Raw genomic sequence first — 24,388 nt, 5'->3', positions numbered from 1 at the left:
CAGGAATTGAGTTGATCGCAGGGATGTTTAAGCCGGGTTGGGTGAAAATCCTGTTAGTCAATGAATCAAAAGAGAGAAGGTATGTATGTAGAGTAGTTGAAAGCCCTAATTAAAAAGAAGAGATGAATGGGGCTATATAAATCTCTAAAAGTTCCTCTTCATTGAGCTGAGAAGAGGGATTTTGGCAGGGAGTGAGTTGATCGCCGGTAGGTATAAAGCCGAGTTGGGTGAAAACCCTGTCAGTCAATGAATCAAAAGAGAGAAGTGTATATTAGATCAAATGATAGCCCTAGTGAAACAGAATGGATGAATGGGGCTATATAAACCTTTAAAGGTACCGCCCCACTGAGCTGAGAACAGAGATTGATCGCAGGGGTGTTTAAGCCGGGTTGGATGAAAACCCTGTCAGTCAATGAATCAAGAGAGAGAATAAGTGTATATTAGATCAAATGATAGCCCTACTGAAACAGAATGAATGAATGGGGCTCCTTTAAACATTTAAAAGGTACCGCTCTACTGAGCTGGGAAGAGGAATTTTGGCAGGGAGTGAGTTGATCGCAGAGATGTTTAAGCCGAGTTAGGTGAAAATCCTGTCAGTCAATGAATCAAAAGAGAGAAGATATGTATGTAGAGTAGTTGAAAGCGCTAGTTAAAAAGAAGAGATGAATGGGGCTATATAAACCTTTAAAGTTACCGCTCCACTGACGTGGGAGGAGGGATTTGGGCAGGAAGTTAGTTGATCGCAGGGATGTGTAAAGCCGTTTGGGTGAAAACCCTGTCAGTCAATAAATCAAAAGAGAGAAAAAGTGTATATTAGATCAAATGATAGCACCTACTGAAACAGAATGAATGAATGGGGCTCTTTAAACCTTTAAAAGGTACCGCTTCGCTGAGCTGGGAGTAGGTATTATGGCAGGAAGTGAGTTGATTGCAGTGATCTGTAAAGCCCGGATGAGTGAAAATCCCGTCAGTCAACGAATCAGTGGAGACAGTGCTGGTGAGGAAAGAAGAGAGAGAGGCCTTTAAAAATGCAGCATTATGAGAAATAGACAAAATTCCAAATACTGTTTGAAAAGTACAAAACACTTTTACATGAAAAAGAGAGAATTACAATTCAATAAAGCACAGAATATATTACCAAAAAAGAGACAAGATGTGTATATATATGAATTGAAAGCTCTACTGAAACAGAATGGATTAATGGGGCTATATAAACCTTTAAAGGTACTGCTCCACTGAGCTAGGAGGAGGGATATTGGCAGGAAGTTGAGGTCAATCCAGGGATATTTAAAACAGGTTGGGTGAATGTCCTGTCAGTCAATGACTCAAAAGAGACAAAATGTGTATATTAGATCAAATGATAGCCCTACTGAAACTGAATGGATGAATGGGGCTATATAAACCTTTAAAGGTACCGCCCCACTGCGGTGAGAACAGAGATTTTAGCCGGTAGTAAGTTGATCACAGGGATGTTTAAGCCGAGTTAGGTGAAAATCATGTCAGTCAATGAATCAAAAGAGAGAAGATGTATATATTAGATCAAATGATAGCACGAGTGAAACAGAATGAATGAATGGGGTTCTAGAAACCTTTAAAGGTTTCACTCCACTGAGTTGGGAAGAGAGATATTGGCAGGAAGTGAGTTGATTGCAGGGATCTTAAAGCCGGGTTGGGTGAAAATGTTGTTAGTCAATGAATCAAAAGAGAGAGGATATGTATGTAGAGTAGTTGAAAGCCCTAATTAAAAAGAAGAGATGAATGGGGCTATATAAACCTTTAAAGGTTCTTCCTCAGTGAGCTGGGAGGAGGGATTGTGGCAGGGAGTGAGTTAATCGCCGGTAGGTATAAAGTCGAGTTGGGTGAAAATCCTGTCAGTCAATGAATCAAAAGAGAGAAGTGTATATTAGATCAAATGATAGCCCTACTTAAACAAAATGAATGAATGGGGCTCTTTAAACCTTTAAAGGTACCGCTCTACTGAGCTGGGAAGAGGAATTTTGGCAGGGAGTGAGTTGATCACAGGGATGTTTAAGCCGGGTTTTGTGAAAATCCTGTCAGTCAATGAATCAAAAGAGACAAGATGTGTATATAAGATCAAATGATAGCCCTACTGAAACAGAATGAATGAATGGGGCTCTTTAAACCTTTAAAGGTACCGCTCCACTGAGCTGGAAAGAGGAATTTTGGCAGGGAGTGAGTTGATCGCAGAGATGTTTAAGCCGAGTTAGGTGAAAATCCTGTCAGTCAATGAATCAAAAGAGAGAAGATGTATATATTAGATTAAATGATAGCACTAGTGAAACAGAATGAATGAATAGTGTTCTAGAAACCTTTAAAGGTTTCACTCCACTGAGTTGGGAAGAGAGATATTGGGAGGAAGTGAGTTGATTGCAGGGATCTTTAAGCCGGGTTGGGTGAAAATCCTGTCAGTCAATGAATCAAAAGAGAGATGTGTATATTAGATCAAATGATAGCCCTACTGAAACAGAGTGGATGAATGGGGCTATATAAACCTTTAAGGGTACCGCCCCACTGAGCTGAGAACAGTGATTTAGCAGGGAGTGACTTGATCGCAGGGATGTTTAAGCCGGTTTGTGGGAAAATCCTGTCAGTCAATGAATCAAAAGAGACAAGATGTGTATATGAGTTCAAATGATAGCCCTACTGAAATAGAATGGATGAATGGGGCTATATAAACCTTTAAGGGTACCGCCCCACTGAGCTGAGAACAAAGATTTTAGCAGGGAGTGAGTTCATCGCAGGGATTTTTAAGCCGGATTGGGTGAAAATCCTTTTAGTCAATGAATCAAAAGAGAGAAGATATGTATGTAGAGTAGTTGAAAGCCCTAATTAAAAAGAAGAGATGAATGGGGCTATATAAACCTTTAAAGGTTCCTCTTCAGTGAGCCGGGAGCAGGGATTTGGGCAGGGAATGAGTTGATCGCCGGTAGGTATAAAGCCGAGTTGGGTGAAAACCCTGTCAGTCAATGAATCAAAACAGAGAAGTGTATATTAGATCAAATGATAGCCCTACTGAAACAGAATGGATGAATGGGGCTATATAAACCTTTAAAGGTTCCGCCCCACTAAGCTAAGAACAGAGATTGATTGCTGGGATGTTTAAGCCGGGTTGGATGAAAACCCTGTCAGTCAATGAATCAAAAGAGAGAAGTGTATATTAGATCAAATGATAGCCCTACTGAAACAGAATGGATGAATGGGGTTATATAAACCTTTAAAGGTACCGCCCCACTGAGCTGAGAACAGTGATTTAGCAGGGAGTGAGTTGATCGCAGGGATGTTTAAGCCGGGTTGGGTGAAAATCCTGTTAGTCAATGAATCAAAAGAGAGAAGGTATGTATGTAGAGTAGTTGAAAGCCCTAATTAAAAAGAAGAGATGAATGGGGCTATATAAATCTCTAAAAGTTCCTCTTCATTGAGCTGAGAAGAGGGATTTTGGCAGGGAGTGAGTTGATCGCCGGTAGGTATAAAGCCGAGTTGGGTGAAAACCCTGTCAGTCAATGAATCAAAAGAGAGAAGTGTATATTAGATCAAATGATAGCCCTAGTGAAACAGAATGGATGAATGGGGCTATATAAACCTTTAAAGGTACCGCCCCACTGAGCTGAGAACAGAGATTGATCGCAGGGGTGTTTAAGCCGGGTTGGATGAAAACCCTGTCAGTCAATGAATCAAGAGAGAGAATAAGTGTATATTAGATCAAATGATAGCCCTACTGAAACAGAATGAATGAATGGGGCTCCTTTAAACATTTAAAGGTACCGCTCTACTGAGCTGGGAAGAGGAATTTTGGCAGGGAGTGAGTTGATCGCAGAGATGTTTAAGCCGAGTTAGGTGAAAATCCTGTCAGTCAATGAATCAAAAGAGAGAAGATATGTATGTAGAGTAGTTGAAAGCCCTAGTTAAAAAGAAGAGATGAATGGGGCTATATAAACCTTTAAAGTTACCGCTCCACTGACGTGGGAGGAGGGATTTGGGCAGGAAGTTAGTTGATCGCAGGGATGTGTAAAGCCGTTTGGGTGAAAACCCTGTCAGTCAATAAATCAAAAGAGAGAAAAAGTGTATATTAGATCAAATGATAGCACCTACTGAAACAGAATGAATGAATGGGGCTCTTTAAACCTTTAAAAGGTACCGCTTCGCTGAGCTGGGAGTAGGTATTATGGCAGGAAGTGAGTTGATTGCAGTGATCTGTAAAGCCCGGATGAGTGAAAATCCCGTCAGTCAACGAATCAGTGGAGACAGTGCTGGTGAGGAAAGAAGAGAGAGAGGCCTTTAAAAATGCAGCATTATGAGAAATAGTCATAATTCCAAATACTATTTGAAAAGTACAAAACACTTATACATGAAAAAGAGAGAATTACAATTCAATAAAGCACAGAATATATTACCAAAAAAGAGACAAGATGTGTATATAGATGAATTGAAAGCTCTACAGAAACAGAATGGATGAATGGGAGTATATAAACCTTTAAAGGTACCGCTCCACTGAGCTGGGAGGAGGGATTTTGGCAGGAAGTGAGTTGATTGTAGGGATCTTTAATGCTGTTAGTCAATGAATCAAAAGAGAGTAGAGTAGTTGAAAGCCCTAATTAAAAAGAAGAGATGAATGGGGCTATATAAACCTTTAAAGGTTCTTCCTCAGTGAGCTGGGAGGAGGGATTGTGGCAGGGAGTGAGTTAATCGCCGGTAGGTATAAAGCCGAGTTGGGTGAAAATCCTGTCAGTCAATGAATCAAAAGAGAGAAGTGTATATTAGATCAAATGATAGCCCTACTGAAACAGAATGGATGAATGGGGCTATATAAACCTTTAAAGGTACCGCCCCACTGAGCTGGGAGGAGGGATTTTGGCAGGAAGTGAGTTGATTGTAGGGATCTTTAATCCTGGTTGGGTGAAAATCCTGTCACTCAATGAATCAAAAGAGAGAAGAAGTGTATATTAGATCAATTAATGAACCTGCTGAAACAGAATGAATGAATTAAAAGTTTCTAGAACTCCAAGGAACTGCTCCACTAAGATGGGCTCAGGGATTTTGGCAGGAAGTTGAGATCAATGCAGGGATGTTTAAAACAGGTTGGGTGAATGTCCTGTCAGTCAATGAATCCTTAAAGGTACCTCTCCACTGAACTGAGAAGAGAGATTTTAGCAGGGAGTGACTTGATCGCAGGGATGTTTAAGCCGGGTTGTGTGAAAATCCTGTCAGTCAATGAATCAAAAGAGACAAGATGTGTATATTAGATCAAATGATAGCACTACTGAAACTGAATGGATGAATGGGGCTATATAAACCTTTAAAGGTACCGCTCCACTGAGTTGAGAACAGAGATTTTAGCCAGGAGTGACTTGATCGCAGGGATGTTTAAGCCGGGTTGTGTGAAAATCCTGTCAGTCAATGAATCAAAAGAGACAAGATGTGTATACGAGTTCAAATGATAGCCCTACTGAAATAGAATGGATGAATGGGGCTATATAAACCTTTAAAGGTACCGCCCCACTGAGCTGAGAACAGAGATTGATCGCCGGGATGTTTAAGCCGGTTTGGAGAAAACCTTGTCAGTCAATGAATCAAGAGAGAGAAGAAGTGTATATTAGATCAAATGATAGCCCTACTTAAACAAAATGAATGAATGGGGCTCTTTAAACCTTTAAAGGTACCGCTCTACTGAGCTGGGAAGAGGAATTTTGGCAGGGAGTGAGTTGATCGCAGAGATGTTTAAGCCGAGTTAGGTGAAAATCCTGTCAGCCAATGAATCAAAAGAGAGAAGATGTATATATTAGATTAAATGATAGCACTAGTGAAACAGAATGAATGAATGGTGTTTTAGAAACCTTTAAAGGTTTCACTCCACTGAGTTGGGAAGAGAGATATTGGCAGGAACTGAGTAGATTGCAGGGATCTTTAAGCCGGGTTGGGTGAAAATCCTGTAAGTCAATGAATCAAAAGAGAGAAGATATGTATGTAGAGTAGTTGAAAGCCCTAGTTAAAAAGAAGAGATGAATGGGGCTATATAAACCTTTAAAGTTACCGCTCCACTGACGTGGGAGGAGGGATTTGGGCAGGAAGTTAGTTGATCGCAGGGATGTGTAAAGCCGTTTGGGTGAAAATCCTGTCAGTCAATGAATCAAAAGAGACCAGATGTGAATATTTGATCAAATGATAGCCCTACTGAAACAGAATGGATGAATGGAGCTGTATAAACCTTTAAAGGTACCGCCCCACTGAGTTGGGAAGAGAGATATTGGCAGGAAGTGAGTTGATTGCAGGGATTTTAAAGCCGGGATGGGTGAAAATCCTGTTAGTCAATGAATCAAAAGAGAGAAGGTATGTATGTAGAGTAGTTGAAAGCCCTAATTAAAAAGAAGAGATGAATGGGGCTATATAAACCTTTAAAGGTTCCTCTTCAGTGAGCCAGGAGGAGGGATTTTGGCAGGGAGTGAGTTGATCACCGGTAGGTATAAAGCCGAGTTGTGTGAAAACCCTGTCATTCAATGAATCAAAAGAGAGAAGTGTATATTAGATCAAATGATAGCCCTACTGAAACAGAATGGATGAATGGGGCTATATAAACCTTTAAAGGTTCCACCCCACTAAGCTAAGAACAGAGATTGATTGCTGGGATGTTTAAGCCGGGTTGGATGAAAACCCTGTCAGTCAATGAATCAAAAGAGAGAAGTGTATATTAGATCAAATGATAGCCCTACTGAAACAGAATGGATGAATGGGGCTATATAAACCTTTAAAGGTACCGCCCCACTGAGCTGGGAGGAGGGATTTTGGCAGGAAGTGAGTTGATTGTAGGGATCTTTAATCCTGGTTGGGTGAAAATCCTGTCATTCAATGAATCAAAAGAGAGAAGTGTATATTAGATCAAATGATAGCCCTACTGAAACAGAATGGATGAAGGTAAAATTATGGTCTTACCTGTTAATTTTCTTTCCTTTAGAAGCAGCAGATGAATCCAGACTAGTGGGTATAGCTCACATCGACCAGCAGGTGGAGATAGAGAACTGATTAACAGTTGGCCTTAAAGCCTGGTGTTCCTCTTGTTACTTCAGTTATGCATTTTGCCCAAGCAGCCCGAAAGGAGCATGAGCATCCACAAAACTTCATTCCAGTAGAAAATGGGCCCCTAAATAATACAATTACTAACCATATCCCAACTGAAACCATAACCAAACACCCTACACACATACAGTGCACTTGGGGAGGGGCTCTGGATTCATCTGCTGCTTCTAAAGGAAAGAAAATTAACAGGTAAGACCATAATTTTACCTTCCATAGCAAAGCAGCAGATGAATCCAGACTAGTGGGATGTAGCAAAGCAAACTCAAACCGGGTGGGACGCCAATGCCGCCTCCGCCAGTACCGCAGTGCCAAAACTTGCCTCCGCACTGGCTGCTACGTCTAAGCGATAATGCTTCGAAAAGGTATTACCCGACGACCAAGTGGCCGCTCGGCAAATTTCCTCCAAAGACATCCCCCCGGACTCCGCCCAAGACGTAGCCAATGCCCGAGTGGAATGAGCATGAAGGTGCTCCGGCACTTTCTTACCTGTCAACACATAAGCCGCAGCAATCGTCTCCTTAACCCAACGCGCAATGGACGCTTTAGACGCCGCCATCCCCTTGTTCTTACCCGTGAACAATACAACGAGATGATCCGACCTACGAAAATCATTCGTCACTCCCAAATAATGGAGAAGCATACGCCGCACATCCAGTCGACGCAAAGACAAAAATCGTTTACCCCAATCCTCCTTCCGGAAGGACGGGAGGAATACACTCTGGTTCACATGAAATGAAGAAATCACCTTAGGCAGGAAGGACGGCACCGGCCGCACTGACACCCCCGTCTCAGAAAAACGTAAAAAGGGTTCTCTGCAAGAAAGCGCCTGAAGCTCCGATACTCGCCTCGCCGAAGCCATTGCCACCAAGAACACTGTTTTCAGCGTGACATCCTTCAAAGTGGCCGCTGACAGGGGTTCAAAAGGTGCCCCCTGCAACCTCCCCAGTACGAGTTTAAGATTCCAGGAAGGACAAATTCGCCTTACCGGCGGGCGGATATGGTGAACCCCTTTGAGGAAACGGACCACGTCCGGCTGCGACGCCAGCGACGCGCCAGCCACCCGGCCCCTGTAACAGGCAAGGGCCGCCACCTGAACCCTTAAAGAGTTATAGGCTAATCCTTTCTCTACCCCTTCCTGCAGAAAGGCAAGAATAGCCGCCAGAGATGCATGGAAGGGCGCGATTCCCTGTCGACCGCACCAAGCATCAAAAATCTTCCAGACTCTCGCATAGGAGGTCGAAGTCGAAATCTTCTTAGCTTTAAGAAGCGTGGCAATCACCTGCTCCGAATAGCCCTTCTTCTTTAGCCTTGACCGCTCAAGAGCCAGGCCGTAAGACCAAAGCGGGCCGGATCTTCCATCCAGATTGGGCCCTGAGTTAGTAAGTCCGGAGTTACCTGGAACGTCACCCGATCGCCTACTGAAAGCTGAACGAGATCTGCGTACCACGGTCGACGCGGCCAATCCGGAGCCACCAGGATCACCCTGCCGTGAAAGAGAGCGATGCGTTGTAACACCCGCCCTATCATGGGCCAAGGCGGGAACACATACAGAAGGGAATTTGGAGGCCATGGGAGGGCCAACGCGTCCACCCCCTCCGAGCCCTTCTCCGTGCGCCTGCTGAAGAAGCGAGGCAACTTCGCATTGCGGGACGAAGCCATGAGATCCACCTCTGGCAACCCCCACCGACGGACTAGCAGGTCGAACGCTCGAGCCGACAACTCCCACTCGCCCGGATCTAGAAGATTTCTGCTGAGGAAGTCCGCTTGCACGTTTTCGTGACCTGCAATGTATGCCGCCGACAGAAGCGGAACATGCCCTTCTGCCCACTGAAACAATATCCTTGCCTCTTCGGCCAACTGCGGACTCCGAGTGCCCCCCTGACGATTGACATATGCGACCGCCGTGACACTGTCCGAAAAGATTCTGGTCGGTCTGTCCTGAATCAGGGACTGAAAAGCCCTCAGTGCCAATCTGATCGCTTTTAACTCCAACAAATTGATGGGCCACTGTGCTTCCTCTAAGGACCACACTCCCTGCACCGATGCTTGCAGGCACTGGGCCCCCCAGCCCCTCAGACTGGCATCCGTCGTCACCACCACCCACTCCGGTGTGGCTAACGGCATGCCCCGCCACAGGTGCAACTCGTGTAGCCACCATTGCATGCTGCGAGCCGCCCGAGGACTCCATCGGAGACGCACATTGTAGTCCAGAGAAGCTGGGGACCAGCGAGAGAGAAGCGACTGTTGTAAGGGTCTCATGTGGCCCCGAGCCCAGGGGACCACCTCCAGAGTCGCTACCATGGAGCCCAAAACCTGCACATAATCCCAAACCCGAGGTCTGGGCGACCCGAGAAGTAGGCGAATCTGAGCCTGCAATTTCTCTCCCCGGTCTCGGGGTAGAAATACTCTCCCCAGAGCAGTGTCGAATCTGACCCCCAGATGTACCAAAGACTGCGACGGGGACAGAAAACTCTTGGGAAAATTGACGATCCACCCTAACGACTGAAGGAGAGATATTACCCTCTGAGTAACCGACAAACTCTCCTGTCTGGACGAGGCGCGGATCAGCCAGTCGTCTAAGTAAGGGTGTACCCGAATCCCTTCCTTGCGAAGAGAGGCTGCTACCACGACCATGACTTTGGAAAAGGTGCGGGGAGCCGTCACCAGGCCAAAGGGCATTGCCCGAAACTGATAGTGCTGGCCAAGAATCGCAAACCTTAGATACCGCTGATGCGGAGGCCAGATCGGGATATGTAGGTACGCCTCCTTGAGATCTAGGGACGTGAGGAACTCTCCCGGTCGAACTGCCGCAATGACCGAGCGTACCGTCTCCATCCGGAAATGGCGAACATTGAAAAACCTGTTGACCACTTTGAGGTCCAGCACCGGTCTGAACGACCCCCCCTTCTTTGGAACAATGAAGTACAGGGAATATATCCCGCGGCCTACCTCTTCCGGGGGTACCGGTACCACCGCCCCCAGATCGAGCAGCCCCTGAAGAGTCATGCGGACCGCCTCTCCCTTGGCCGCCCCATGGCACGGGGACACCAAGAAAGAATCTTCGACGGGAGAGGCGAACTCCAACTTGTACCCTTCCCGAACAATGTCCAACACCCACTGATCTGACGTGATTGTGGCCCACTCCGCCCGGAACGCCGAAAGCCGGCCCCCTAAGGGAAGGGCGGAGGGAGCCAAGTCACCGTCATTGCGGAGTGCGACTTGGTGGGGTACGTGCTGGCTGACCTGAAGAGGGTTTCGTCGTACGAAAGGAACTCCTCTGCTGAAACCTAGGCCTCGCCGCAGAGAAAGAACCATATGCTGATCTGAAGAATGGTTTACCAGGCCTGGACCTCCTCACATCTCTGAAGCGCGGTCTAGACGAGGAGGACCTCACCGGGGGCCTAGCCCTATCCTCCGGTAGACGCTGTGTTTTGGTATCCCCAAAATCTTTCACCAATTTCTCTAAGTCCTCTCCAAATAATAAACCTCCCTTAAAAGGGAGTCTCACCAGCCTAAGCTTGGATGCAGCATCTGCTGCCCAATGTCGGAGCCATAAGGATCTGCGTGATACCACTGACAGAGACATCTGTTTCGCAGATGCTCGAATAATGTCATATAAGGAGTCTGCCAAATAGGCCAAGCCTGACTCCAAATCAGCCAGTTCCGAAGGGACAGAACCCCCGGACTCCATTAAATTATCGGTCATCCCTTGTGACCACTGCAAACATGCCCTCGCCGCATACGAGCTGCAAATAGCGGCCTGTAAGGTAACCGCAGCTACTTCAAAGGACATTTTTAGTGAAGATTCAATCTTCCTATCCTGCGCATCCTTTAGTGTCACCCCCCCTTCCACCGGCAAGGTAGTCTTTTTCGTTACCGCTGCCACCAAAGCGTCCACCCTAGGTAACCTAAACTTTTCAAGTTCGGTCGGGTCAACCGGATACAGGAGCCGCATGGCCTTTGCCACTCGTAAACTGGCCTCCGGCGTATCCCATTGCGCCGAGATCAGCTCCTGCATGGCTTCATGCACCGGAAAGGACCTAGGTGGCTTACGCGTACCTGCCATCAGGGGGTTACCCAACACCTTAGCATCCTCCTGAGAGATATTTAAACCCTGCAAAGCCTTGGAAATCAAGGACGCCAGCTCCTCTCTATGAAACAGCCGGAGCGCTGAAGGATCATCAACTTCCCTGCCCGGGGGATCCTCTGCCTCCCAATCTAAGACCTCCCCTTCCTCTAATGATTCAGGAAGGGAGAAAGGTGATAAGGGAAGATTACCCTCCGCGTCCACGGTCGCGAGTCTGCGTTTCTTCGCCCCCTGCGACCGCCTAGGCGACAGCCCAGGACCCGTAGTCGGGCCGGCATTAGCACCGGATAAGCCCGTGGAGGTAGAAGGCCCAGGGAGGGACGGCCAGGTCGCCGGTACCGACTGGGCCGGCTGCGAGCCCTGTAGCAGAAAAGCTCGGTGCAATAGCATAACAAACTCCGGGGAGAAGGAACTCACCCCCATTAAAGAAGAACCGGCCTGATCAATGCTAGGGCGCGCAGCCGCGCCGTCCCCTAGCGACCCTGGCTCCCCGACCGCCGCTGACCTCCCCTCAGCCGCGGCAGAGCCTTGCAGTTCCCCCGAGTCGCCCTCGAGGCCCGGGGAAGTAGACCGTGCCCCGCTGACACGGGAGATGGCTAACTCACACGCTTGCAGGAAGGCATCTTCTGCCGGTGTATCCCCACACCCTGCAGAGCAGAAGCCCGACAGTGCTCGGCGCTTCCCACAGCGCGAGCACCGCTGAGTAGCCTCTGCTGCCATCGCTAAAAACGGCGATACAAAAAACTTTTTTTTTTTTTTTTTTTTTCCACAAACGCGGCAATACGCCGCCGCGCCGACTCCGCCCACCCCCCGCTACCGCCGGAACGACCCAAACGCAAGAGGAGGCAGACAGCAAACAAAGTTACTCACCAACCGGTCCCCCGCTCTAACTGCAGTCGGGTAACAGCTGGTAATCGTACTGAAAGCCACACGAACACAGCACGGCTCAGCACAAACAGGAAGTCGTTGGTTTTTTTTTTTTTTTTTTTTTACTGGAATGAAGAAACCTAAGCACAAACCTCCTGCAGTGGCCCAAGAACCCGCTCAAACAAACGGAGGGGAGGGTGGAGAAGGGACCTGGGAGGGCCCAGGTGTAGCTCCCAAAGCCGGCACCGATCAGCCAGGCACCCCTGTCCTACTGAAGAGACAGAGTCTCAACAGAGGAAGCCACAGGAACACCACCTAAACCGGCCCCAGCCAGAATCCAGGAGCTAGTAAAGTAAGCTCCATTCCTGCTGGGAGATAGAGCAAAACTGAAGTAACAAGAGGAACACCAGGCTTTAAGGCCAACTGTTAATCAGTTCTCTATCTCCACCTGCTGGTCGATGTGAGCTATACCCACTAGTCTGGATTCATCTGCTGCTTTGCTATGGAATGGGGCTATATAAACCTTTAAAGGTTCCACCCCACTAAGCTAAGAACAGAGATTGATTGCTGGGATGTTTAAGCCGGGTTGGATGAAAACCCTGTCAGTCAATGAATCAAAAGAGAGAAGTGTATATTAGATCAAATGATAGCCCTACTGAAACAGAATGGATGAATGGGGCTATATAAACCTTTAAAGGTACCGCCCCACTGAGCTGGGAGGAGGGATTTTGGCAGGAAGTGAGTTGATTGTAGGGATCTTTAATCCTGGTTGGGTGAAAATCCTGTCACTCAATGAATCAAAAGAGAGAAGAAGTGTATATTAGATCAATTGATAAACCTGCTGAAACAGAATGAATGAATTAAAGGTTTCTAGAACTCCATGGAACTGCTCCACTAAGATGGGCTCAGGGATTTTGGCAGGAAGTTGAGATCAATGCAGGGATGTTTAAAACAGGTTGGGTGAATGTCCTGTCAGTCAATGAATCCTTAAAGGTTTCGCTCCACTGAACTGAGAAGAGAGATTTTAGCAGGGAGTGACTTAATCGCAGGGATGTTTAAGCCGGGTTGTGTGAAAATCCTGTCAGTCAATGAATCAAAAGAGACAAGATGTGTATATTAGATCAAATGATAGCACTACTGAAACTGAATGGATGAATGGGGCTATATAAACCTTTAAAGGTACCGCCCCACTGAGTTGAGAACAGAGATTTTAGCCGGGAGTGAGTTGATCACAGGGATGTTTAAGCCGGGTTGTGTGAAAATCCTGTCAGTCAATGAATCAAAAGAGACAAGATGTGTATATGAGTTCAAATGATAGCCCTACTGAAATAGAATGGATGAATGGGGCTATATAAACCTTTAAAGGTACCGCTCCACTGAGCTGAGAACAGAGATTGATCGCCGGGATGTTTAAGCCGGTTTGGATGAAAACCCTGTCAGTCAATGAATCAAGAGAGAGAAGAAGTGTATATTAGATCAAATGATAGCCCTACTTAAACAAAATGAATGAATGGGGCTCTTTAAACCTTTAAAGGTACCGCTCTACTGAGCTGGGAAGAGGAATTTTGGCAGGGAGTGAGTTGATCGCAGAGATGTTTAAGCCGAGTTAGGTGAAAATCCTGTCAGTCAATGAATCAAAAGAGAGAAGATGTATATATTAGATTAAATGATAGCACTAGTGAAACAGAATGAATGAATGGTGTTCTAGAAACCTTTAAAGGTTTCACTCCACTGAGTTGGGAAGAGAGATATTGGCAGGAACTGAGTAGATTGCAGGGATCTTTAAGCCGGGTTGGGTGAAAATCCTGTAAGTCAATGAATCAAAAGAGAGAAGATATGTATGTAGAGTATTTGAAAGCCCTAGTTAAAAAGAAGAGATGAATGGGGCTATATAAACCTTTAAAGTTACCGCTCCACTGACGTGGGAGGAGGGATTTGGGCAGGAAGTTAGTTGATCGCAGGGATGTGTAAAGCCGTTTGGGTGAAAATCCTGTCAGTCAATGAATCAAAAGAGACCAGATGTGAATATTTGATCAAATGATAGCCCTACTGAAACAGAATGGATGAATGGAGCTGTATAAACCTTTAAAGGTACCGCCCCACTGAGTTGGGAAGAGAGATATTGGCAGGAAGTGAGTTGATTGCAGGGATTTTAAAGCCGGGTTGGGTGAAAATCCTGTTAGTCAATGAATCAAAAGAGAGAAGGTATGTATGTAGAGTAGTTGAAAGCCCTAATTAAAAAGAAGAGATGAATGGGGCTATATAAACCTTTAAAGTTACCGCTCCACTGACGTGGGAGGAGGGATTTGGGCAGGAAGTTAGTTGATCGCAGGGATGTGTAAAGCCGTTTGGGTGAAAATCCTGTCAGTCAATGAATCAAAAGAGACCAGATGTGAATATTTGATCAAATGATAGCCCTACTGAAACAGAATGGATGAATGGGGCTATATAAACCTTTAAAGGTTCCACCCCACTGAGCTGGGAGGAGGGATTTTGGCAGGAAGTGAGTTGATTGTAGGGATCTTTAATCCTGGTTGGGTGAAAATCCTGTCACTCAATGAATCAAAAGAGAGAAGAAGTGTATATTAGATCAATTGATAAACCTGCTGAAACAGAATGAATGAATTAAAGGTTTCTAGAACTCCAAGGAACTGCTCCACTAAGATGGGCTCAGGGATTTTGGCAGGAAGTTGAGATCAATGCAGGGATGTTTAAAACAGGTTGGGTGAATGTCCTGTCAGTCAATGAATCCTTAAAGGTACCGCTCCACTGAACTGAGAAGAGAGATTTTAGCAGGGAGTGACTTAATCGCAGGGATGTTTAAGCCGGGTTGTGTGAAAATCCTGTCAGTCAATGAATCAAAAGAGACAAGATGTGTATATTAGATCAAATGATAGCACTACTGAAACTGAATGGATGAATGGGGCTCTTTAAACCTTTAAAGGTACCGCTCCACTGAGTTGAGAACAGAGATTTTAGCCAGGAGTGAGTTGATCACAGGGATGTTTAAGCCGGGTTGTGTGAAAATCCTGTCAGTCAATGAATCAAGAGAGAGAAGAAGTGTATATTAGATCAAATGATAGCCCTACTGAAATAGAATGGATGAATGGGGCTATATAAACCTTTAAAGGTACCGCTCCACTGAGTTGAGAACAGAGATTTTAGCCAGGAGTGAGTTGATCACAGGGATGTTTAAGCCGGGTTGTGTGAAAATCCTGTCAGTCAATGAATCAAGAGAGAGAAGAAGTGTATATTAGATCAAATGATAGCCCTACTGAAATAGAATGGATGAATGGAGCTATATAAACCTTTAAAGGTACCGCCCCACTGAGCTGAGAACAAAGATTTTAGCAGGGAGTGAGTTGATCGCAGGTATGTTTAAGCCGGGTTGGGTGAAAATGCTGTTAGTCAATGAATCAAAAGAGAGAAGAAGTGTATATTAGATCAAATGAGAGCCCTACTGAAACAGAATGAATGAATGGGGCTCTTTAAACCTTTAAAGGTACCGCTCCACTAAGCTGGGAAAATGGATTTTGGCAGGGAGTGAGTTGATCGCAGAGATGTTTAAGCCGAGTTAGGAAAAAATACTGTCAGTCAATGAATCAAAAGAGAGAAGATGTATATATTAGATCAAATAATAGCCCTAGTGAAACAGAATGAATGAATGGGGTTCTAGAAATCTTTAAAGTTTCACTCCACTGAATTGGGAAGAGAGATATTGGCAGGAACTGAGTTGATTGCAGAGATCCTTAAGCCGGGAAGGGTGAAAATCCTGTAAGTCTATGAATCAGAAGAGAGAAGATATGTATGTAGAGTAGTTGAAAGCCCTTATTAAAAAGAAGAGATGAATGGGGCTATATAAACCTTTAAAGGTACCGCTCCACTAAGCTGGGAAGATGGATTTTGGCAGGGAGTGAGTTGATCGCAGAGATGTTTAAGCCGAGTTAGGAAAAAATACTGTCAGTCAATGAATCAAAAGAGAGAAGTGTATATTAGATCAAATGATAGCCCTACTGAAACAGAATGGATGAATGGGGCTATATAAACCTTTAAAGGTAGCACTCAACTGAGCTGGGAGCGATTTTGGCAGGGAGTGAATTGCTCTCTAGGATGTGTAAAGCCAAGTTGGGTGAAAACCCTTACAGTGAATGAATCAAAAGAGAGAAGATGTGTATATTAGATCAAATGATAGCCCTACTGAAACAGAATGAATGAATGGGGTTCTAGAAACCTTTAAATGTTCCGCTCCACTAGCTGGGCTCAGGGATTTTGTTAGGGAGTGAGTTGATCGTAGGGATGTGTGAAGCCGGGTTGGGTGAAAACCCCGTCAGCAATGAATCTGTGGAGACAGGGCTGGTGAGGAAAGAAGAGAGAGAGACCTTTAAAAATACAGCATTATGAGAAATAGTCAAAATTCCAAATACTATTTGAAAAGTACAAAACACTTTTACATGAAAGAGAGAGAATTACAATTCAATGAAGCACAGAATATATTACCAAAAAAGAGACAAGATAGATGAATTGAAAGCGCTACAGAAACAGAATGGATGAATGGGAATATATAAACCTTTACAGGAACCGCTCAACTAAGCTGGGCTCAGGGATTTTAGCAGGAAGTGAGTTGATCGTAGGGATGTCTAAAGCCGGGTTGGGTGAAAACCACATCAGTCAATGACTCAAAAAGAGAGAAGATGTGTATATTAGATCAAATGAAAGCCCTACCGAAACAGATTGAATGAATGGGGTTCTAGAAACCTTTAAAGGTTCTGCTCCACTGAGCTGGGAAGAGGGATTCTGGCAGGAAGTGAGTTGATTGTAGGGATCTTTAATCCGCGTTGGGTGAAAATCCTGTCACTCAATGAATCAAAAGAGAGAAGAAGTGTATATTAGATCAATTGATGAACCTGCTGAAACAGAATGAATGAATTAAAGGTTTCTAGAACTCCAAGGTACTGCTCCACTAAGCTGGGCTCAGGGATTTTGGCATGAAGTGAGTTGATTGCAGGGATGTTTAAGTGGCGTTGGGTGAAAATCCTGTCATTTAATGAATCAAAAGAGAGATGTGTACATTAGATCAAATGATAGCCCTACTAAAACAGAATGAATGAATGGGGTTCTAGAATCCTTTAAAGTTCCGCTCCACTGAGCTGGGCTCAGGGATTTTGGCAGGAAGTGAGTTGATTGCAGGGATGTTTAAGTGGGGTTGGGTGAAAATCCTGTCATTTAATGAATCAAAAGAGTCAAGATGTGTATATTAGATGTATTGAAAGCCCTACTGAAACAGAATGGATGAATGGGGCTATAGAAACCTTTAAAGGTCCTGCACCACTGAACTAGGAGGAGGGATATTGGCAGGAAGTTGAGGTCAATGCAGGGATGTTTAAAACAGTTTGGGTGAATGTCCTGCTAGTCAATGAATCAAAAGAGAGAAGATATGTATGTAGAGTAGTTGAAAGCCCTAATAAAAAGAAGAGATGAATGGGGCTATATAAACCTTTAAAGGTTCCTCTCCAGTGAGCTGGGAGGAGGGATTTTGGCAGGGAGTGAGTTGATCGCCGGGAGGTATAAAGCCTAGTTCGGTGAAAACCCTGTCAGTCAATGAATCAAAAGAGAGAAGTGTATATTAGATCAAATGATAGCCCTACTGAATCAGAATGGATGAATGGGGCTATATAAACCTTTAAAGGTACCGCCCCACTGAGCTGAGAACAGATTGATCGCAGGGATGTTTAAGCCGGGTTGGATGAAAACCCTGTCAGTCAATGAATCAAAAGAGAGAAGTGTATATTAGATGTATTGAAAGCCCTACTGAAACAGAATGAATGAATGGGGCTCTTTAAACCTTTAAAGGTACCGCTCCACTAAGCTGGGAAGATGGATTTTGGCAGGGAGTGAGTTGATCGTAGGGATGTGTGAAGCCGGGTTGGGTGAAAACCCTGTCAGTCAATGAATCTGTGGAGACAGGGCTGGTGAGGAAAGAAGAGAGAGGCCTTTAAAAATACAGCATTATGAGTAACAGTCGAAATTCCAAATACTATTTGAAAAGTACAAAAACACTTTTAAATGAAAGAGAGAGAATTACAATTCAATGAGGCAGAGAGTATATTACCAAAAAAGAGACAAGATGTATATATAGATGAATTGAGAGTCCTACTGAAACAGAATAGATGAATGGGCCTATGTAAACCTTTAAAGGTACTGTAAGGTAAGGTGTTATCCAGGGACAGCAGGCAGCTATTCTCACAACCCACCCACCTCCCCTAGTTGGCTTCTCTGCTAGCTATCTGAACTGAGGAGACGTGCCCTGTGCTGGGCGGGAAGGCATTCTCGCATGCGTGGTACGGCTGACTCAAAACTTCTAGTTTCTACAAACAAGTCTGCTTGTGAGCTTCCGCATCCGGGCTCCGTCGGTGACGTCATCCATATGTGAGCAAAGCTGCCTGCTGTCCCTGGATAACACCTGTTACGGTAAGTAACTGTGCTATATAATAATAATAATAACAGTTTATATACCGCAGTACCCTGATGTTCTATGCGGTTTACAAAAGATTAAACAAAGGTACAAATTGATTAAACTTAAGAGTGGTGGAAGAAAGTGATTAATAGGTCAAGAAAACCATTATTGAGGAGAAAGAGATGTACGGGTCAGTTGTCTAGATACTTTAGGAACAGGTATGTTTTTAGACGCTTCCTGAATTCCTCATAAGTAGTGGGCAAAAGCAATTGTTATAGATCTTTACCCAATAATGCTGCTTGATGTGAGAGAAGGTGTTCATGGTGTTTTTTTCAGTTTACAACCTTTAACTGGGGGGGGGGAAACGAAGTTTGAATGTGAGCTTCTCTTGTGTCTGTTGGCTGAGAAGGAGAAAAGGTCAGTTATGTATTTAGGGGCTAGTCCGTATAGTACTTTAAAAGCAGAGGCAGGCAAACTTAAACTTCACGCGTGCTTCCATCGGTAGCCGATGCAACTATCGGTATTATGGTGTCACGTGATCAAATTTCTGTAGCCCGTAGATTAGTCTGACCGCTGCATTTTGCATTAATTGTAAACGTCGCATATTCTTTTGGGAAATTGCTAAATAGGCGATGTTACAGTAGTCAAGTTGACTTAGTACGAGGGATTGAACCAGGGTTCTGAATGCTGACGTATCAAAATATGATTTAATGGATCTAAGTTTCCAGAGAGTGAAAAAACCCTTTCTGATTAAGGAGTCCACCTGGTCTTTCATGGTTACACTCAGTATCTTCATGGTGGACTGAATAGGGTGACTAAGTTCATTGATGCATAGTGGTGTTATATGTGAATAGAAGCTGGAATAAGTTCTTTCTGTAAACTGAACCATGAAAGTCTTTTATATATTATGTTTAAGCCAATATGTCAAAGACCATTATCTGACCTGTTCAACAGCCTCCAACAATCTAGGAATAAACAAGTCCGTATCTGAATTGATAGGAATTAGTAGAAATATACAGTATATCATAGCTTAGAAAAAAAATCCATTCATCTGAATTCAGTGAAATCATAGTCAATGTACTCATATAAGATCCTAATAAAATATACAGAAGTTTAAAAGTAATTAAAAAAGTTTTCCTTTGTAAAGATGCCTTTAATTAATCATTTGATTAAGTCCAGCAAAGCTGTTAACTTCTCCCTACCCTAATGTACTTCCCTTTTTATGTACCTTTTCTCAATAAATATTGTAGTTCTCCCCCCCTTCCTATTGTACCCTTGTGGTTTTAATAACTAAGTACGTAAAAATGGTCTGATTTTTTGTATGTTTGTAAAAGTTTTTAATTATTATTGTACAACGCTTAGTATCTTAGGAAAAGCGTTCAATCAAATACATGAATAAACTTGAAACTTATATGTCAGATGGAGTAAGTATCCAGTGTCAGAACAAGATCCCTCCTTCAACACTTTATATCGTCTTTTTCTTAAGAATCTCTCAAACCACTGCAAGCACACACCAGAAAACCCTATTTCTGGCAATCACGATCATGATAATGCCCAACATTCTGTTCGCCTTTTTTGAGGCCGCTGCGTATTGTACCGCCGGTTTCATTGTTTTATCCACCAAAACCCCCAAGTCCTTTTCTAGGTGAGTTGTGATTTCAGGAGGTTGTGATGTATTCTTGTACGGTGCATATTTATGTCTATTATGTAAAATATCTGCTTTGTTTCTTCCTTCAGAGCATACAAAGGAGGGGACGTCGCTTTTGGCTTTACTGGGACAGGTCGGGGGACGAGCATCTTGGTTTTCCCCGGACCTTTATGCAGACGAGGGTGAGTAGTTTGCCTGCCATTTGCAAGAACATAACATAAGAAATGCCGCTGCCTGGTCAAACCAGTGGTCCATCCTGCCCAGCAGTCTGCTCACGCGGCGGCCCTCAGGTCAAAGACCAGTGCTCTAAATGAGTCCAGCCTCACCTGTGTACGTTCCAGTTTAGCAGGAACTTGTCCAACTTTGTCCTGAAACCCTAGAGGGTGTTTTCCCCTATAACAGACTCTGGAAGAGCATTCCAGCTTTCCACCACTCTCTGGGTGAAGAAGAATTTTTTTATGTTTGTACGGAATCTATCCCCTTTCAACTTTAGAGAGTGCCCTATCGTCCTCCCTACCTTGAAGAGGGTGAACAGTCTGTCTTTCTCTACTAAGTCTATTCCTTTTAGTATTTTGAACGTTTCGATCAAGTCCCGCCTCAGTCTCCTCTTTTCAAGGGAGAAGAAGTCCAGTTTCTCCAATCTCTCACTGTACGGCAACTCCTCCAGCTTCTTAACCATTTTAGTCGCTCTTCTCTGGACCCTTTCGAGTAGTACCGTGTCCTTCTTCATGTACAGCGACCAGTGCTGGACACAGTATTCCAGGTGAGGGCGCACCATGGCCCGCTACAGTGGCATAATAACCCTCTCCGATCTGTTTGTGATCCCCTTCTTAATTATTCCTAGCATTCTGTTCGCCCTTTTTGCTGCCCCCGTGCATTCTGCAGACGGCTTCGTTGACTTGTAGATCAGAACTCCCAAGTCTCTTTCCTGGGAGGTCTCTCCAAGTATCGCCCTGGACATCCTGTATTCATGCATGAAATTTTTGTTCCCGACATGTATCACTTTACACTTATCCATGTTGAACCTCATTTGCCATGTCGATGCCCATTTCTCAAGCTTGATTATGTCACGTTGCAGATCTTCACAATCCCCCTGTGTCTTCATTACTCTGAATAACTTCGTATCGTCCGCAAATTTAATCACCTCACTCATCATACCAGTGTCCAGATTGTTTATAAAGATGTTGAAGAGCACAGGTCCAAGCACCGAGCCCTGCAAGATGTGAGTATTGGGTGAATATTTCTTTGTTTGTTTTTAACCTTTTTTTTTCCCTTTTAGAACGTTCTCAATTGACCTACCCTGTGAATCAAATTCAGCCCACCTTGCAAGATGTTGAAGATGAGACAGTGGACCAGACAGTGTTCACACAGCAATCATGCCCTTTGTCTCCTCAATTTGCCTTGCCGGGTGTCCCCTCGAGGGCGAGGGAGGTCCTAGTGAAAGGGTGTGTGAGGGCCCGTTGGGACAGGCAAGCTCGGGACGCACATAAGAATTGCCGCTGTTGGGTCAGACCAATGGTCCATCATGCCCAGCAGTCCGCTCACGCGGCGGTCCTTGGTCAAAGACCAGTGCCCCAACTGAGACTAGCCCTACCTGCGTACGTTCTGGTTCAGCAGGAACTTGTCTAACTTTGTCTTGAATCCTTGGAGGGTGTTTTCCTCTATAACAGCCTCTGGAAGAGCATTCCAGTTTTCTAACACTCTCTGAGTGAAGAAGAACTTCCTTACATTCGTACGGAATCTATCCCTTTTCAATTTTAGAGAGTGCCCTCTCATTCTCCCTACCTTGGAGAGAGTGAACAACCTGTCCTTATCTACTAAGTCTATTCCCTTCAGTACCTTGAATGTTTCATTTATGTCCCCTCTCAATCTCCTCTGCTCGAGGGAGAAGAGGCCCAGTTTCTTTAATCTTTCGCTGTATGGCAAATCCTCCTGCCGCTTAACCATCTTAGTTGTTCTTTTCTGGACCCTTTTGAGTAGTACCATGTCCTTCTTCATGTACGGCGACCAGTGCTGGACGCAATACTCCAGGTGTGGGCACACCATGGCCCGGTACAGCGGCATGATAACCTTCTCCGATCTGTTCGTGATCCCCTTCTTTATCATTCCTAGCATTCTGTTCGTCCTTTTTGCCGCCGCCGTATTGTGTGGACGGCTTCATTGACTGGCCACTCATAACTCCCAAGTTTCTTACCTGGGAGGTCTCTCCAACTACTGCCCCGGACATCCTGTATTCGTGCATGAGATTTTTGTTACATGCATCACTTTACACTTATCCACGTTGAACCTCATCTGCCATGTTGATGCCCATTCCTCGAGCATGATTACGTCACGTTGCGGATCTTCATAATCCCCCTGTGTCTTCACTACTGTGAATAACTTTGTATCATCTGCAAATTTAATCACCTCACTCGTCTTACCAATGTCTAGATCATTTATAAAGATGTTGAAGAGCACGAGTCCAAGCACCGAGCCCTGCGGTACCCCACTGGTGACGCTCTTCCAGTGTAAGTATTGTCCATTTATCCCCCACTCTGTTTCCTATGATCCAGCCAGTTTTTAATCCACGTGAGTATTTCACCCTCCATTCCATGGCTTGCAATTTTCCGAAGTAGTTGTTCATGCGGAACCTTGTCAAACGCCTTCTGAAAATCCAGATATACAATGTCGATCGCGTCGCCCTTGTCTATCTACTTGTCTATCTACTTGTCGCCCTTTACTCCCTGAAAGAAGTGCAGCAAGTTCGTCAAACACGATCTGCCTTTGCTAAAACCGTGCTGACTGGTCCTCGTCAGCCCATGTCTATCAAGGTGATCAATGATGTGGTCCTTTATTAGCGCCTCTACCATCAGGTCAGATTCACCGGTCTGTAGTTTCCCGGATCTCCCCTCGAACCTTTCTTGAAGATCGGTGTAACATTTGCCAGCTTCCAGTCTTCCAGAATCTTTCCCGATTTGATTGATTGGTGAGGGTGCACAAGCAATGTCTCAGAATATTGCTAGCCTTACCACAGTGATGCAGATTCACACTAATGCAATGCTTGATCTCCATAGGCAGAACCAGGATCTCCATCAAATTGTAATGGATCTCCAGAGGCAGAATCTTGCGCCGATAAATATGATTGTGGAGCAACAGAGGCATAACCAGGGGATGATGAAGGAGGTCGTTAGACACAGTGAGGCTTTGCATAACTTAATGCTGTCCCGCACTGTGACCCCCACTTGTACTCCACAAGCTTCATTAAGTACGTTATTCAATTTGTATACTTGTTTAGATTTTTACTATTTAGGTCAATGGACCAGACTACGATAACAATATGTGCAATGCTTGATCTCCACAGGTTTAAACCATTATGTGTATACTGTGGCTCCACCAGCGGAACACCCTATGGCTCCCCATGCTTCACCCAAAATGGCACCAAAAGTATCTTCAAGCCCTATCATACATTGTGCGTATCCTCCCTGTTTGATGTTAAGCACGCCTCTACCCCCCTTTCAGCATATGTGTACACCATTCCACATTGTAATTTCTCCTTTCAATGTCTGAAACATACAAATATATCCACTGATTTATATTCACAAGTTCGAATCCTATGGCTCCTCATGCGTCCACCACAATAGCACATCTCATGTTCAAGCCCTATCGTACGTGGCAAGTAACTGCCATGTGCAAGATGTTCAAACCCCTACAATCCTTAACCATTGTTATTTCTACCATTTCTGGGGTGCGAGATAATAATCTGGACACCGCTTTTTCTCCACAGGTTCAAACAATGTATATAGTTTGGCCCCAGCTGCGGAACCACCCATAGCTACACTTGTGTCCCCCTCTATCCCATCATACGCAGTAAGTAACCTCCGTGTGCAAGATCTTCAAACCCCTACCCTCTTCCAGCTTATGTGTACCCCATTCCTAATTGTGATTTCTCCTTTGAAGATACCAAGATACCAGTGCTTCTTGGCGGGCAGCACACACGTTTCATGGATGGTCATCTCCATCATACGCGGGTAAGTTTTTTAAGTTTAATGGGTTTCTTTTGTCCTATCTTATGTATTGAAGGTACCACCCATTGTCTGTCACTAAGTCATTGTGGTCTATTGTATAAACTAGGACCCACAACGTCTACGCCTGTGCAACCAACTAGGCCACCTAATGGCCTCGCAGATGCTGTGTATCGAGGTATGTGGCGCTCATATGCTTCTCTTTCTTTCATTTATATATAGGTTTTTGCAATCCTTATCCC

General features: G+C 44.7%; 1 long non-coding RNA gene across 3 annotated transcripts in view; it reads right to left on the bottom strand.

Annotated features, from left to right (window-relative positions):
• Positions 1 to 24,388, bottom strand: part of LOC117352507 — a 33,956-nt gene that overhangs the window by 7,799 nt on the left and 1,769 nt on the right. For 2 of the 3 annotated variants that reach the window (XR_004537701.1, XR_004537700.1), the window contains exons 2-3: positions 4,111 to 4,268; positions 837 to 994 (exon numbers count right to left, since the gene is read on the bottom strand). This is a non-coding gene — a long non-coding RNA (uncharacterized LOC117352507). Of the gene's footprint in view, positions 1 to 836; positions 995 to 4,110; positions 4,269 to 17,852; positions 17,893 to 24,388 lie in introns of those variants that run through there. The other variant, XR_004537702.1, reaches the window with a different exon arrangement.

This window comes from Geotrypetes seraphini, unplaced genomic scaffold (assembly GCF_902459505.1).
Source record: "Geotrypetes seraphini unplaced genomic scaffold, aGeoSer1.1, whole genome shotgun sequence".
NCBI lineage: Eukaryota > Metazoa > Chordata > Amphibia > Gymnophiona > Dermophiidae > Geotrypetes > Geotrypetes seraphini.
This window is presented reverse-complemented; position numbering and strand designations above follow the sequence as displayed.